This window comes from Mauremys reevesii, linkage group 1 (genome assembly GCF_016161935.1).
Source record: "Mauremys reevesii isolate NIE-2019 linkage group 1, ASM1616193v1, whole genome shotgun sequence".
NCBI lineage: Eukaryota > Metazoa > Chordata > Testudines > Geoemydidae > Mauremys > Mauremys reevesii.
Window position 1 is genome coordinate 285,559,072 of NC_052623.1, and position 17,245 is coordinate 285,576,316.

Here is a 17,245-nt window from a genome sequence, read left to right on the forward strand (position 1 = left end):
TTCCATCCCAATTAGGCACATAACTTTATTTAAAACTAGTGTGATACAGCATGGCCAGAGGGCAGCAGGAGAGTGTTAGCAGGGAGCCTTATTCCCTGCAAGGGGTGGAAGGTTTGCTATAGATTAACTAGAGCACCTGAAGCCAGTTAGAACACCTGAAGCCAATTAGAGCACCTGAAGCCAATTAGAGTACCAGCAGTGAGTCACATGATATAAACCCCCCTGCTTCAGGTCAGACAGTGTGGGTTGTTGGTGCAGAGAACAGTTTGAAGGGAAGCAGAGGAAAGTTTGGAGGAGTGCTGCTGTGGGCTAAGAAGTCCAAGACCCTAGGTAAGGGGCACCAGGCTTGTGCAGAGGGAGGGCAGGAAGCCCCCACAAGCTGAAGGGCAGGAGAGGGAAGTAGCCCAGGGGAAGGAACCACCAGTTCAAGTGGTTCACCACTATTCTCAGGGCCCCTGGGCTGGGACCTGGAGTAGAGGGCGGGCCCAGGTTCCTCCCTCTCCACTCCCCTCCTCAAAGACACTAGTGGGGCGATTAATATTCTGATTCAGGGGCAAGAAATGGTGCCCTGAACCCCCCCCCCTAAAGAAGAGAAAGCGTGAGACCCATCATAATAGTGCCAGCCATTTGCCACACTAGGTCCAGCTGCTAGCTCACTGCCCTCTGGCTCACAGGTGGATACTCCCCCACAGAATGAAGTATTTTCCTGACCCAGGTTTTTCTACCTTTGGACTGATGAATGCTGTCCTTTTGAGACCTCCCATTCCAAAGCAAAGAGCAGCCTTCCAGATATCTCTTGCTTTCACCCTTCTGCCTTGAAGTGACCTGCCCATAAATTGAAGCAGCTGCCTCACATTTTACTACCCATCTCTTCCCTTGTCCCTATTGCTGAAAAGAACATACAGATCAATCCACCAACTCTCCCACTGTAAGGATCCTAGCTTCATTTACCCTTTTATTCCTACCCACATGACTATAACCATAACTTTTTATACAGCACATCTTACTGCTCCTGAGTGTTAATGGGTTGACATTGCTAAAAACCGAGGTCCTCAATCTACAGAACATACAGTATATGGACTGCAGCAGTGCAACCTTCTCCCCAGTACCCTGTCCAAGTATCTGGGACCACTGCTCTCTGTACCCAGTCAGTATTTGGCCTTTCAGCTGAAATTGCCAACATGGATGCCAGCTGTGGGGGTTGTAGTTTCTGTAGTACAGTTATTTCACCAAGACCATTAATTCAATTTCAACATAGACTATGTTGTATAAAATAGTGCAATGGTTAAGTTTTTTCCCTGTCTCACTGATGTAAATTAATGACTGTCTAATATTTTGATGGATGGACGGCTTGGATTATTTAAAAAGCCTAGCTTTATCCATTTGAACAGGGCAGTAAAACTATCTATTTTGGAGTAGGGAAGTGATTTCACTTTTGAAATGATAATTCATGCTTACCCATTAGGTACTGATTTCAAGCATACAAATTAAAAAATAATGAGTAGAGAACAACAATGTTGAGACACAGGAAGCGACATTAGCAATCTTTATAGAAATATTTCATTACACTAATTCTCAGTACTTCTATAATGTCACTTGGTTCTGGGAGTGGAGGACGGTCAAGGTTGGAAATATAAGCATGTATCCTATGGGTATGTCAATCACCGTTAATAGGAAGTGCTGAGAGGTAATCTCTTTCTCACTCAGTCTCTTGCAGGTTGGGAGACAGAACTCATTACTGTGCGAATGAACCTGCCAGACAGTTTTTGCTTTCACCTCACTGAAGTTTGCAGGAGCTGACACTAGTTAAAAAGCTGCTTAAATGGGTTCACTAAGGGAGTTGAAACATATGTAAAGATTCGAGATGAGTAGCAGGGAATTAGACATGTCCTTAGGAGGATTTTCTTTTGCAAAGCAAAATTTAGGGGGGAAAGAAAAAAAAAGTCAAATATAATAGTTTTGACCAACAGAGCACATCCTAAGATAATACCTTTTATTTAATAGGAACAAAATCAATGTATTCATCACAAATTCCTCCTTTAGTTCTATTTTTTTAAATGTGAACAGTACTGAGTAAAATAGAGGAAGAAAGGTAAAACCCCCATAGTTTTAGAAGCATGCTTCTAATTAACCATCTCAGTTAGAGAAATATATACTCTACTGCAGCTTTTGGAATAAGTAAACCTCTTTGACCCTGCAAATCCAACTCACTGAAATGGACACTCCCACTTTTGGAACATCTTTTCTTATGAGAGGATTCAAAATTTCACTCTTTCTTTGTCCTTATTTTACCTTATAGAAGGCCAGATCTAGAATTTTTTGCTGTATAGCTGTCAGTTAGGGGTGTGTGATTTTTTTGGCGACAATCCATGCTAGCAAAAATCATAGTGAGATGCAGTTATATCAGCACAAAAATCCTTTTGCTGGTATAGCTGAATTTCCTTGTCTAACTGGTATAAGCTGTACTGGCAAAAGCACTTTTTTTAGGCAGTGGAAGCAGCGTCTATGCCAGGAATGTTTTCAGATATAGCTATTCCAGTACAGCTATACCAGCAACCAGGGGCGGCTCTAGAAATCGGCTGCCCCCCAGCAGCGCAGCGCTGCTCGCCCCCCCCTCCCGGCGGGGCGGGTCCTCTCTTCCCCGCTTGGTTGGTGCTCCGGCCGCGGCGCCTGCCAGGGAGGGGACCCGAGCGGGCGACGGGACCAGCGCCAGTCATGGCAGGTCGCCGTCGCTCTGCTCGGGACTGGTGGACGCACCGCGGCATGGCGGCAGGCCAAAGGGAGCCCCGCGCCGCCGCCCGCCGCCCCGGCCGCCCCGCCTGCTTGCTGCCGCCAGCCCGCGCCTGCCCCGCAGCAACCAGAGAGAGTCTCCATATTAAGAGAGAAATTCTGTCTGATGCAGGTGTGGTGCAAGGCAAGGGCGGGGGGCCTGGGGAGTCTCTCACCTCCTCACTATGATGAGATGATGACCCTATGATGAGACATTGATGTGAATGATGAATGTGAAAACAAATGATGGTCTCCATCACTATTTATCATATATTTTCCCATTATCTCCTGTTGACAATGATGTTGTTGTGTGTGTGGTGTGTGTAAAAGGGGTTGTCAGAAAATTTTGTGCAGAGATTTTTTTTGTTGATTTTTTTGCTAGATTTTTTTTGATTTTTAAAATTTTAAATATTTTATAAAAAAACAAATATTCACACAATAAACAACAATTAATGCACACTGCACAGTCTCTCTTCTTCTTCTCTTGTCTTAAATGTTATGTATTACTACATGAGGACTCTGATGTCTCCTCTATCTAACTGAAATGACTGAAAATAATAATGGAAAAAAAAAAAATAAAAATAAAAAAAAAAAAAAAAAAAACAGAAAAACTTTTCTGACTATGACTGATTAGTGGTGAGTTGTTAGTCCAAAAATTGATGTGTGTTGCACAGTGCATCACCTGGCCCCACCTGGCCCTGCTGCTGCTGCTCTGCTGCTACTGTATGATAACATAGTATCTGAAATGTGACTACATTCATATGCTCTACAGAGCTTTTAGTGTGCACCAGCAAGGTCCACATGCACAAGTTAGTGCAAGAGATGCTGGTGTGGACTAAAATTTACATCCCTGTGGTGATGATTAAAGCACCGTGAAGACAAGCCCTGAGAAATCTAGCCTAGGGTATAGATGTGCTAGAATTGGCTCTCCGGGGGCTGCTTGTTATAGTCTTCTTGCCAAATCAAAGAGAAGACTGGGATATCTCTGCCTTTGCTGAAGCTCATCCCTTTCTTGGCTACTGCTAACTCATCTTTGCTAGAGATGACTTATTTTGGGGTGCTCCTAAAAATCCTTCTGAATCACCACTTTTGCTCCATGGTGCAGCAAAATGTGTCTAAAAAATGCACTACAAGAGACTATATCCTGACTTTTCTAAAATGTCTACTCTCTCTTTCCTATTTTAAATTTCACAAGTTGAGCACTGTTATACTGGAACAAAATATAAACATTTCCTCCAAAGTGCAGTTTAGCTGAAGTTTGTTTATCAAGCAATGCCACCTCCTTCTTGGGTTTATAGTTCTAATGAAGCATTTTTAGTTAAATAAGACAACTAGTGAATAGATTAACTAATCTTTCACTCTTCTGCTGTGCAGTACACCCAAAGCTTATCAGAGCACAAAGGGGGAGATTTTATGCTAAAATATCTGCCTAGAGGATGGGGTTCTGATTACATTTGTAAAATTATGGAACATTATAACGAGATGGGAAATGCCTCATTATAATAAATATACTGGACAAATTATAAGAACATAAATGGAAATGCAAAAAAAATTTGCTGAATATTTTTAATCAAAACATTTCATTAATGTTTACAAAATTATTCATAACAGTTACATAATATTGATTCTGATTCTCTGATAGGCTAGGCCTAGCCCTTGTGAGCAGATAAAGGCATTTTAACTCATTTTCACTGAATGAGCTCTGCATTTTGCATGGTCCAAATGGACCACCTGGAAAAACAAATGTTAGTGGCAGTAGTGGGTGTAGCTGAGGCCTGTCCCAATATGGGTAATTAACACATGGAGGGAGGCCTCATTTTTTGGAAGACAGAATTAGGGAAGTAAATAAATCATCAGGTTGAAAAAAGAATGTTTGTGCTAAATAGGCTAAGTAAATACATCAGTAGGCTAAGAAGACTGAATGTCTGAGATAAGATAAGAGAGAACACGCAGGGAACTAATTACTGTGAACTAGATGACAAGGGATAAAAAAAGTTAAGAATATAGAGATGAGTAAAGAGGAAGTTGAACCATGGACAGTGCCTGGACAGCACATGCTACCTGGGGATTGGTTCCTGTAAAATAACCAAGCCTATCCAAAATGTGTGATACAATATATAGTAAATGCAGTGAGATGTGTAATGTATATAAAGGGAGGTTTCTGTGTAGCTTTGGAGATGTGATGTAACATGCATCCATCCCCCCTGCGTTTGAGTCTGATCAGCTCAGTGGAGCACTGCTGTATGCCAGACAAAGATACATGCGTGACGAAGGCTGGAGTCAAGCTGAGTTCTTGGAAAGCTGAGTGGAAAGAGGTCTCAGTGGGAGGGACAGTGAGAGGGATGTCCAATTAGGGTATATCTAGACTGCAATTAAACACCTGCCACTGGCCTGTGCCAGCTAACTTGGACTTGTGGAGCTTGGGCTAAAGAGCTGTTTAACTGAGGTATACACATTTGGGCTTGGGCTGCAGCCCAGCCTCTGGAACCCTCCCACCTTGCAGGTTCCTAGAGCCCATATGCCAGCCCGAGCCTGAACATCTTCATTGCAATTAAACAGCCTCTTAGCCCAAGCCCCGGAAGCCTGAGTCAGCTGGCATGGGCCACCCACGAGTGTTTAATTGTAGTGTAGACATAGCGTTAGTAATAAATGAACACACCAAAGACCATGTAGAATTCAAAAGTTTTTTCTAGATGAGGGTATGTAGGCTGTCCAGCCTTTCCATTAAGAGGAAGACAACTAGTGGGTATATTAGTTGCTGAGGGAAGGTTTGATACAGGCCTTTCAGGTAAATGGAGATTGCATGGGTACAGAGATCCACATGTCCTAGTGGAGTCCTCCAAGGTTTGGATAAGAATCTACAATTTGAGCCTTTTCAGGTTCCCCATGTCTAAATTGATAATTTTGTGACAGTGAGGCTGTTTTACAGTATATTTTCACATGTAGTTTGACTGTGTTAATACTGGCTTGTATAATTTTTATTTCATTACTTAGTGTTTACAATTTACTGGTTATAATACTCTTAAGTGCTTCCAATACACTTAATGTATCTGCTTTCTCATCATAATAACTAATATTGCCATCAGCCTCAATTCCTGCCCCAAATTCAGTTTTAAAGTTCATACACTCTCATTTGGCTTCACTCTTCAGTCTTCTACAGCTCCTGGAGGTAAGGAAAAGTTTCTGGAGGTAAGGAAAAGAAGAGAAGCGCAGAGTGGCAGGAGTGGGACCCAGCAACAGTGATGCAGCAAAGTACCTAGTCAAAAAGTTATCAAGCAGCTGTTGATGACGATGTGAGGACCTTCACTTTGACCAGACAACAAGGTGAGAGATTTTGAGCATGATAAAGATAAATGTCAATTCTGAATGGTGTACATATAGGTACCTATATATTGCTCTGTGTCCCTGCCTTCTTTTTACAGGCCAAAATTGCTAAAGATGATATTTTTCCACTCAGAATTTTGAATTGAAAGTGGATTTCACAAGAAAATTCCACTTGAGAAAATTTGTATGTCAGTCAAATGTCACAAAATACACAATTTGAACATGCAAAAACTGCAAAACATTTAGTAAAGATTCATGCAAATTGCTGATGTGCAAAAATATCTAAAGAAACATGACATGTTCACAGAAACAACTGTACTCGGAAGCAAGTTATTTAAACAACTTTTCAATTAAAAACAAACAAACAATAGCAAAAACAAAACAAAAAAACCACCCTAACATAACCCTATCCGAGTAAACTGGTTAGTATCGTGGAATTTGAAACGCTTCCCTTTCTTCTTTCAGATCTATGTTTGTATTCTGAGTAAATAAGGGGGCCATATTTAAAAATCTAAAAACATTTTTGTGATGACTTTGTTTCTTGTAGGTTTTTTTAAATTTTGTGTTTGTTTCTTGGGGGAGGGGGTTGTATTAATATTTTTGTGAAATAGTAATACAAAAGAAAATATTACACAATATCGCGCTCAGCAGCAATATGAGTTTATTTGGCAGGATTTTTTCCGGTGAATGGGCATTCAGAATTAGTTTATAATGAAACACTGAATAGGTGTCATAAACTTTCACTTTGAGCACAACAACGTTGATACTCTTGACGCTCATTTGCTTTTTCTCCCTATTACAAATGCTAAATACTTGTGTACTTGTTAAACACAGAGCAAGTTTAACCAATATCACATGATAATGTGACACAACAGCTTCTCGTTCTCATAAAATCTTCCCATGAAAGTTCAAAAGAAGACTGTTTAATCAGTAACCATACATTTGAATGTCAAACCCCTGCAATGCTTTGGGCAGGACACATGGAAAATTAGATCACACATAATAAGCTTTTCCAACTAATATCTCATTGGCCAGACATATGTTGAAAATCCCAAGTGCAGGCGCTGCACTGACAAGAATCATGTGTTCCATTAATTTGCCATTTTGAGCAGATGTTCTATCCTGTATTTGTACTTTTAAAAAAAGGGTGAGGAGAGAAAGAAGAGTGGAAAATTGGAAAGAAATTAAACAACATTAATCAGTTTTTTTCTTGTAAATATCCCTGTTTCTAAAGGAATTCCAAGTATCCTCCATTCTGTGATTCTATTGTTATCCTTTTGAGAGAGAGCTGAAGATTAAAAAAATATATATGATGAAAGGAAAGCGGAAAAGATCCCATCTTCGGGAAAAATTGGAAAGCGAGTGAAAAGATCAGAGATGGGTTAATCATAGGAAGGTCGACAAAAAAAGCATGCAAGAAATTTAGAACTTAGCATGATAGGGAAATGTCAATGTGTTTAAAGTTCAGGTCAAAGAAGTATCTAAGATGGAATCTTCAGAGATTTTAGCTGCCAAAGATTATTTAAAACCATCTCTGGTCTAGAAATCACGCTGGAAATACAGTAAGATAAAAGCACAGGCCATGAAAATCTAAAACTAACAAACAAAAAAGGCAAACATTTTCAAACTTCATCAAAGTTTTAGGGCATTTTGTGAAACTTCTTTAAGGCATTGGTTGTGATATTCAAAGACCTCTGAAGGAGCTACACTAGCTACCTAGGAAATAGACATTCTCTCAGTGACCAGAGCCTCTTACAACTATGTTCAGTGGAACTGTGGACCAATAGGGTGAGTCTAGTTCTAGTTATGCACAGGGATAAAACTTACACAGCATTGGTATCTAGGCTACAGAACTCCCTCCTGCAGGAGTGATCACTGAACTAACTTTTTTAAAAACTGAATGCAAAACTTTTTTATTCATCTTAGACTCCCTTCAATATTTTCTTCACACACACAAAGAAAAAAAGGAAACTAAACTAATTAAGCTATTTTGTCTATAGCAGGGATTGGCAACCTTTGGCATGTGGCCCATCAAGGAAATCCGCTAGAGGGCCGGGATGGTTTGTTTACCTGCAGCGTCCGCAGGTTTGGCTGGTCGCAGCTCCCACTGGTCACAGTTTGCCGTTCCAGGCCAATGGGGGTTGGGGGAAGCGGCGGCCAGCACCTCTCTCAGCCCGTGCTGCTTCCTGCAGCCCCATTGGCCTGGAACGGCAAACCGCGGCCAGTGGGAGCCGCGATCAGCCAAACCTGCGGACACTGCAGGCAAACAAACCATCCCGGCCCGCCAGCAGATTTCCCTTAAGGGCCAAGTGCCAAAGGTTGCCAATCCCTGGTCTATAGTCTGGGAAGAGAAAAAAAGAGAGACGGACAGATTGCTAGTTATTTCTGTTCTTAAATGCCGGGTAGTCGCTCAAAGGGGGAACCATTTATGTATTGATGAACATTAGATTAATTAATTTGTAATACAAACTTTAACCATATCTAATGATTATATCAACTGCACATAAATTAAAGTTGTCATATAGCTCCACATTTTAGTACATGGGTATCACTACTACATGCGAAAACATCATTATGTTTATTATTATATAACATAAGCTGTGTTAAAGTAATGTTAAGGTGGCAAAATCAAACCCTCAAAAAATTGGAAATACCATAATTAAGATTGCATATGCAACTTTAATTCCCTCCTTGTGCATATGCATTATGATAGAATCTCTAAATATATTATCAGACCTTCCAGTTCCTGTTCCTGTGCAGTGATGGCCTTCTGCTACAAGGCATTTCAGGGAAAGCCCTACACTTCCTGTAGGCCAGGGATGGATCATGCTCACTATAAATAGACTCTTCAGAGATTTTAGCTGTTAAATTCTGACAAGTCTCTACTGAGCATGTGAGAACTACAGTTTTTTTCATAGATTTATAACTTGTCCAAATTTGGGGCAATTTTCCTGGGATGGAAAAGAGCACATCCCTGAAACTAAAGTGACTCCCCTACTAAATGTAAAGAAAACATGAATGTGCTAGACAGTCTCAACAAAATGTTTGCAAGGATTTTTTTAATAAGGAAACATATTTTTCTTTGATCTTGTTCTCAGAAACATTTGAACTGTTTGAGCTGAAACTTTCCGAAACATTTCTGAGACATATCAAGCATGGAAAAAATCAAGGCTGAATGGTTAAAGTTTGGCAGTTATAAGCAACTGAAAAAAGTGTCTAATGAGAAGTGGTGGGCAACCTTAAGTGTAGGTGACTAGGTGACACAATGTGAAAAATTTTGATACATATAAGATTTAATTACTTTACATTAGGACTTGCACTGTGGGTGCCCTGTTTCAAATCTTTGTGCCTTGCAACTGAAATCAGTGCATTTCGTCAGAATATATCTAGTATTTTATGTTCAACAGCACCAGCAATATGCTCTTCCTAATGTCCTTTATTTCCTACAATTGGCAGCTGCCAATCAATTAACAAAACTTAATAAACTTTAAAAAACTAGCAATTGGATTAGACATAGCCTGCTGTATTCAATCAATATATAGGTAGTCAGTAGTATGGTTCATTATTTTCAACATGAGGATTTTTTAAATTAAGGCCTGGGGGAAAGCCAACCGTTTTGGAAAAGCACAGTCTGGATGGAGACATCCCTTAGGGATGACTTTATTAAAATGGGAACTTTATATCCTAGTAAAGAGAATAAGAAAGAAATTGGTAAAGCACAAGTAAGAGCTACTGAGGAACAGTCAAACATAAAAGAGTCCCACTTAAACACAAACACAAACAAATGAATGTTGACAAAATGTACAAATGTTTATATACAAATGCTAAAAGTTTAAATACTAAAATGGATACGCTCGAGTGCCTGGCATTAAATGAGGATATTGATATAATAGGCATCATAAAATTTGATGGAATGAGGATAATCAGTGGGATATGGTAGTAGCACAGTATAAAATATATAGGATGACAGAGTGGGGTCGAGCTGGTAGGAGAGTGGCACTATATGTGAAAGAAAGCATATAAAATGAGTCAAATAAAATAAAAATCCTAAATAAATCAAACTGTACCATAGAATCTTTAGATAGAAATTCCATGATTGAACAATAGGAGTACAGAAGTACGAATATGTTACCAACCACCTGATCAGGATGGCAACAGTGATTTTGAAATGCTCGGGGAGATTAGAAAGGTTACAAAGTCAGAAAACACAATAATAATGGAGGATTTAAACTATTTTCATATTGACTGGGTGTATGTCTCCTAAGGAAGGGATACAGAGAATTTCTAGACACCGTAAATGACTGCTTCTTGGAGCAGCTTCTCCTGGAGCCAACAAGGCGAGAGGTAATTCTTGATTTAGTCCGAAGAGAAGCTCAGAATCTAAACTAAGAGGTGAATATAGCTGAACCACTTGGTAATAATGTCAATAATGTAATTAAATTTAACATCCTATTAGAGAAAAATGCCAAAAAAAACCACCATCATAGACTTTAACTTCAAAAAGGGAACTGCACAAAAAAAAAGGACGCTAAACAGAAACTAAAAGGAAGAGTCACAAGGATGAAATGCCTACAAACTACAGGGAGAATAATTAAAAACACCATAATACAGGCTCAAACTAAATGTATACTCCAAATAAAATAAAAATAAATACATTAATTTAAAAAAAAAACAGTAAGAGGACCAAAAAAATGCCACCATGGCTAAACAGAATAAAAGTAGCAGAAGTAAACAGGAATCCTTTAACAATTGGAAGTCAAATTATAGTGAAGAAAATAGAAAGGAGCATAAACTCTGGCAAGTCAAGTGTAAAAATACAATGAGGCAGATTAAGAGAGAATTTGAAGATCAACTGGCTAAAGAAACAAACTAACAGCATTTTTTTAAAAGTACATCAGAAGTGACCTGGCAAACAATCAGTGGGGCCACCGGACAATCATGGTACTAAAGGAGCACTCAAGAAAGACAAGGCCATTGTGGCCTTTGTACTGATTGTCACTGCAGAAGATGTAGGGGAGATCCCCACATCCAAACCATTCTTTTAAGTTGTTGTTAGAGATGTGTTGGAACAAATTGATAAATCAAATAGTAATAAGTCACGAGGACGGTATTCACCCAAGAGTTCTGAAGGAACATAAATATGAAAGTGCAGAACTGCTAACTGTGGTACGTAATCTATCACTTAAATCAGAGGTTCCCAAACTTGGTTCGTGGCTTGTTCAGGGTAAGCCCCTGGTGGGCTGCGAGACTCTTTGTTTACCTGACCGTCCGCAGCTATGGCTGCTCGCAGCTCCCAGTGTCAGTGCTTCACCATTCCCAGCCAATGGGAGCTGCTAGAAGCAGTGGCCTGTCCCACACCACTTCCCAAAGTTCCCATTGGCCAGGAACAGTGAACCGTGGCCACTGGGAGCTGCAAGCAGCCGTACCTGTGGATGCTCAGATAAACAAAGCATCTCATGGCCCATCAGTGGCTTACCATGAACAAGCCGCGAACCAAGCTTGGGAACCCCTGACTTAAATCAATCTTTTTACCAGATGATTGGTGGATAGCTAATGTAACAGTGATTTAAAAAAAAAGATTCCAGAGGTGATCCTGGAAATTACAGGCCAGTAAGGCTAACTTCAGTACCAGGCAAATTGGTTGAAACTGGAGTAAAGAACAAAATTATCGGACAGAGATAAACACAGTATGTTGGGGAATAGTCAACTTGGCTTTTGTAAAGGGAAATCATACCTCACCAATCTATTAGAATTCTCTGTGTGTCAACAGGCATATAGATAAGGGTGATCCAGTTGTTATAGTGTACTTGGACTTTCAGAAAGCCTTTGCTTAAGAACTTTTGGTGAAGGATCCTGTCAAAGTAAGCACTCATGAGATAAGAGGGAAGACCCTCTTATGGATCGGTAACTGATTAAGACAGGAAATAAAGGGTAGGATGAAATAATCAATTTTTACAGGGGAGAGAGTTAAGTAGTGGGGTCCCCAAAGGATCTGTATAGGGACCAGTGCTGTTCAATATTTTGAAAAAAGATCTGGAAAAGGGGGATAAACAGTGAGGTGGGGAAGATTGTAGACAATATGTAATACAAGAACTAAGGGGTCACCCAATGAAATTAATAGTCAGCAGTTTAAAACAAATAGAGGAAGCACTTCTTCACACATTGCACAGTCAACCTGTGGAACTTATTGTCATGGGATTTGAAGGCCAAAAATATAACTGGGTTCAAAAAAGAATTAGGTAAGTTCATAGACGACAATGGTTATCTTGGTTAATGGCTATTAACCAAGATAATCATGGACACAACTCCATGCTCCAGAAGTGCCTAAACATCCAACTGCTAGCAACTGGCACTGGACAACTTGGGATGGATCATTTGAAATTGCCTATTCTGTTAATTTCCTCTGGAACATCTGGCACTGGCCACTGTCAGAAGACAGGATACTGAGCTAGATGGACCATTGGTCTGATCCAGTATGGACAGTCTTATGTTCTTTTTTCACTGTGGATGTGTCTTGTAATTTGTATTCCATAGGATGACACCTGGATTTATTCCACTTCAATTTTTTTGTATTCAGAAAAAGTATAACATAAAATTCAAGAACATAGCAAGGAAAGAGGGAAATAGAGCCATGTGAGGCTTTAAATTAACGCTAAACTAACCCTTGTATGAGAGAAAACATGTCAAAGCTAAGCCTAGGTTTTAGCTGCTGTATAAAGGCAAGTGCAGTTAGTGTTTGATCCTGTGAAGTGTGTGGATGAAGATGCTCATTACTTCACAGGAGTTGCTCCTCCTAGGCCTTGATGGGTAGTAGGCTCCTGAAGAGAACAGGGTAGCTAGTGTTCCTTTTCCCCTCCTCCTCTACGCTGTGGCTTGATTTGCTTTTTTCTTTTATCTCATAGATAATCTCCAGGGAAGCCAATAGTGTGTCTACCCAGTTCCTGAATACAAAGCCAAAGTCTTGAATATAAGTGTATCAAAGGACTGTTATATACTGAAAACACAAGTAACTATTTTAACTAAAATAATTATAAATCAGAGTAATAACTATTATTTCTGTTTACTTATGAGAGTTGGTTGATAATTATCTGTTGAATCTGTCTTTTGATGGAAACCTTTTTTAACACAATAAATTTTTCATGGAAAATATCTTTCAATGGAAAATATTGACTTGTCATTACTGAACAAACGAAAACCAAAACATTTTCAGTTTTCATCCTCGAACCATAATTTTTTGGCTGAATACTGAATATTTTGATCTGGACACCGTGCCTTTGAGTATTATGGGAGTTGTACTTTGGTTTGGGTATCCCATGCCCTAACTCTTCTCTTCAGTCCAGCTTCTCCAGTTGAACTACATCTCCCATGAGGCACCAGGGCCAGATACTCCCATGTTGCACTGCAGCAGCTCAGCAAGGGGAAGGACCATGCTATGCTGCAGCATGGAAGATATATTCCATGCCAGGAAGCCTAGCCCATAGAGGAGAATGGTGGCATGAAGCACCCAAACTACAACTTCCATGAGGCACTAAAGTGGCATATCTGGCTTGAAATTTGGGTTGTCAGCTAAAGGTTTTAAATTTTTGATTTTTCAACAAAAAGCCAATTTTTTCATGAAAATATACTCAGACCAGCTCTATTATTTACATAACATTCTCTGCCCAAACCAACTATGGCTCTGATCCAAAGTGTTTTGAAATGAATGGAAAGTCACTCACTGACTTCAATGGGCTTTGGATGAGCTCCTCAATGAGGGAATTCTTTGTCTGATGCTGGTGCAGAGTTGCATTCATCAGTTTGTACTGTTGCAGTGAAATTTCTTATCCTTCCTACTTCCTCTGCACCTCTCCTACACACACACAGAGCCAGCACCAAACAAGTGCCATGCAATTGATATATTATATACAGAGTAATGCACCAAAATCTTGTTAATTGTTTTCTTGTTTAATTGTCAGAGAAAAGCACATTTCAGGCCTTTTGATTTACTTTAATTCAGTGCACCTGGCAAATTGTAATTACATTCACGTCATTGTCTCCCCATGAAGAATAATTATGTTCACTCTCAGATAGGGGTTAATCAAGTCTTGAAAGATGAAATGGAAGTTTACTGTTGGAATGGATTTAACATTTGTCTTTTCTTTCACATTCACACAGCTTTGGACACTTCAATATATTTGGAGAATAATCTGTGTACTGTGTGTTGCACTGGACATCCTAAGAGCAAACGTAGAGTTCTATAATCTTGTTTTGTTTACTTAGTCTAGTAAGATTTTATCTTCCCAATACAGTAAAATATATCAATGTGAGCACTGTTCATGATCGTCTAGATCAACAATAAGAGTGGAAATAGTTAAATATGTGAATCACACCTATATGTTCCAGTCAAATTTGCAGTAGCTATCTGCATATGAATTCCTATCTATTTCTGCTAACACGCACTAGAAAGCAATGAAGGGTTCAACCATCTGGAAATAAAACTTTGCAACTGACAGTGCTACTTTGTTATTGTAGATTAAAGTTATGTTAAATAACCACATATGAGAGCTTCGCTAATACATATGCTATAATTAGCATACAAAACAATGTTCTCTCCTCCCGTCTAAGGAAAGATTTACCTACATATAATGAGAGATAAAATAGCAGAGAACATTACAGTGAGGATATTAGTAAGGTCCATTTACGAGCTATATTACCATATTATTACTATCATAGTGTTCATTCTTGATGTTTTATAAATAATGAAAACTAAACTACAATTACCAGAATAAACTAACTGCATATTTTGTGATGTATTGTCCTAATGAAGTGATTCTTTACTTACTCACTCAGTCACAAAACTGACTACTTTGCACTGAGTTGTTTAGTCATTAGGGGGGAAATCCTGGTGCTAATGAAGCCAGTTGCAAGACATTAACTTTGGTAGGACCAAGATTTGGTTCTAGTGTGAATCACTGAAGTTATACTCTGTATTAACTAGAATACAATAGTTAAAGTTGAGATTTTGTCCCAGGCATTTTTAGTAAGTCCCCGACAAGTCATGGGCAATAAATAAAAATCCATGGAAGTCTGTGACCTTTCCTTGACTTTTACTAAAAAACACCCTGAGGGATGCTAACAGTTAGAGCCCTGCTGGGTGCTGACTGCTCCAGCCCCGATACTCCAGTCCCATTGCTCCTCCTGAAGCTTTGACCCATCCCCAGACGCTGCTCCTGCTCTGGCACCAGCAGCTGCTGCTCTGGCCCTGGAGGCTCACAATGGTCCTGGCCATTGCTTCTGCAGCGGCAGCCACTGACCTGGCCCTGGCTGCTGATTCTATGGCCCCAAGGGCTCACCCAGTATCCCCTGGCTGCTGCTCCGGCCCTGGCCACTGCTCCTGTGGTCCCCGGGCTGCTTGTCCAATCCCAGAGGCTGACCTGGCAGTCCCAGGCCGCTGCTAGGGGCCCGGCTCCTGTTCCGGCCCAGTGGGCAAGGGTGACTGAAGACGGGGGGGGGGTAGTTGAAGGGGCAGGGCTGGGGAATAGCTTCCCTGAAGGGGCAGTTCACTGGCCGCCCATGTCTGTGGGGCTGTTTCATTGTGAGACTTCTGGGCTCAGGTTGGAGCCTGAGCTTTGAAACCCTGTGGCATGGGAGGGTCCACAGCTTGGGCCTGAGCCCGGAAGTCTGAGTCAGCTGGCACAGGCCAGCCATGGGTTTTTCTTTGCTGTGTAGACATACCCGTAGAGACTGGGCTGTGAGCGGTTAGGCCTAGGAGTTGGAGCAGGAGGCAGGAAGTGAATCCAATCCAATGGTCAGGGCTGGAACCAAGAACCTGCAGCCATGCCAAGGGTCAGAACCAAAGTTAGGAAGCCAATGTGAGGATCAGAGCCAGGATCAGAAACCAGTAGCCGTGCCAAGGGTCAGAGCCAGAGTCAAGAACCAGGGTCAGGCTGAGGAAATTGGAATGAAGAACAAGCTGAGGTAGAAAGAATTAACCAGGAGCAAGACTGGGAAATGAAGCAGGAACAAGATAGGAGCAGGACAAGAAGCAGCTGCCCTTCCTGACCAGTGAGGTGATGTAGTCAGTCAGATAGCCTGCTGCGGGCCAGCTGTACTTGTTGGATTGCCAGAAGACCGACTCTGCAGCGGGCCCTGATCCCTGACAATATTCTGATGTGGGGTCCCTCAATCTCTCCTGTTCCACTGTGAAGAAATATTTTTTAAAAAGTAGTTGGGGGTGGGAGGGAGCTGAGTGAGAGCATGAGAATGACTCTCTAGCCTGGTGGTTAGAGGTGGGAGACTCAAGGTCCAGTCCTCCTGCTCCAGTGGCTTTTTAACTACTTATCCAAAGTGGAATAGCTTCAACAGGAGCAACTGAGAGAGCTCCATAGGCTATCCCACAGCTGCATTAGGACAATTGGCTGAGAGGTGTGCGACCCCTGTCTCCCTACCTAAGGGAGAGGAAATTGAACCTGGACCTCTCACATCCTGTGTGAGTACTCTACCCCGGAGTTAAGAACTATAAGGTAGGTGGAGTCACCTGCTTCTCTGGTGTTTCTTGCAAACCCTGCCTTAGGTGCCTGACTCTGGGAGAGGGTTTAATGGGTGTAGAACCCAAGCAGAGATATGAACCTTCCTCCAGATTGGATTTAGATTCCCAAGCCCCCAAGAAGGGACAGAACCCTCTTGTCAGCATCTGCTATTAGCTAGCTTAGGCGTCTCCCTGCCTACTGTGCTGGCTTTTGTCTCTCCCCTTTTATTGTACAGTAAGTGTAAGCTTGATGACCTGGACTTTAACAGCAGATGCAAGAGAAGACCAACGTAGTGGCATCACAGGTTGGCCTCAACATCCACAAGGACAAGACCAAGATCCTTAGGATCAATTCCATCAGCAACGACCCAGTCACACTGAATGGAAGCCCCCTGGAAGAAGTGCAGTCCTTCACCTACCTAGGTAGCATCATCGACCAGCAGGGTGGCACAGACGCAGACATCAAAGTAAGGATTGGTAAGGCAAGAGCAGCCTTCTTACAGCTCAAGAACATCTGGAGCTCCAGAGAGCTGTCTTTGGCAATAAAGATTCGACTGTTCAACTCCAACGTGAAATCAGTCTTACTGTATGGAGCTGAAACCTGGAGGACAACCAAAACAACCACCAGGAAGATCCAGACCTTCA

At 41.2% G+C, this 17,245-nt stretch overlaps 1 long non-coding RNA gene across 1 annotated transcript in view; it reads left to right on the forward strand.

The window, feature by feature from the left end:
• Nucleotides 1-270: 270 nt before the first annotated feature.
• The window catches only part of LOC120388325, a 43,635-nt gene continuing 26,660 nt past the window's right edge, over nt 271-17,245 (forward strand). Inside the window, exon 1 of the long non-coding RNA XR_005590548.1 lies at nt 271-330. This is a non-coding gene — a long non-coding RNA (uncharacterized LOC120388325). The remainder of the gene's footprint in view (nt 331-17,245) is intronic.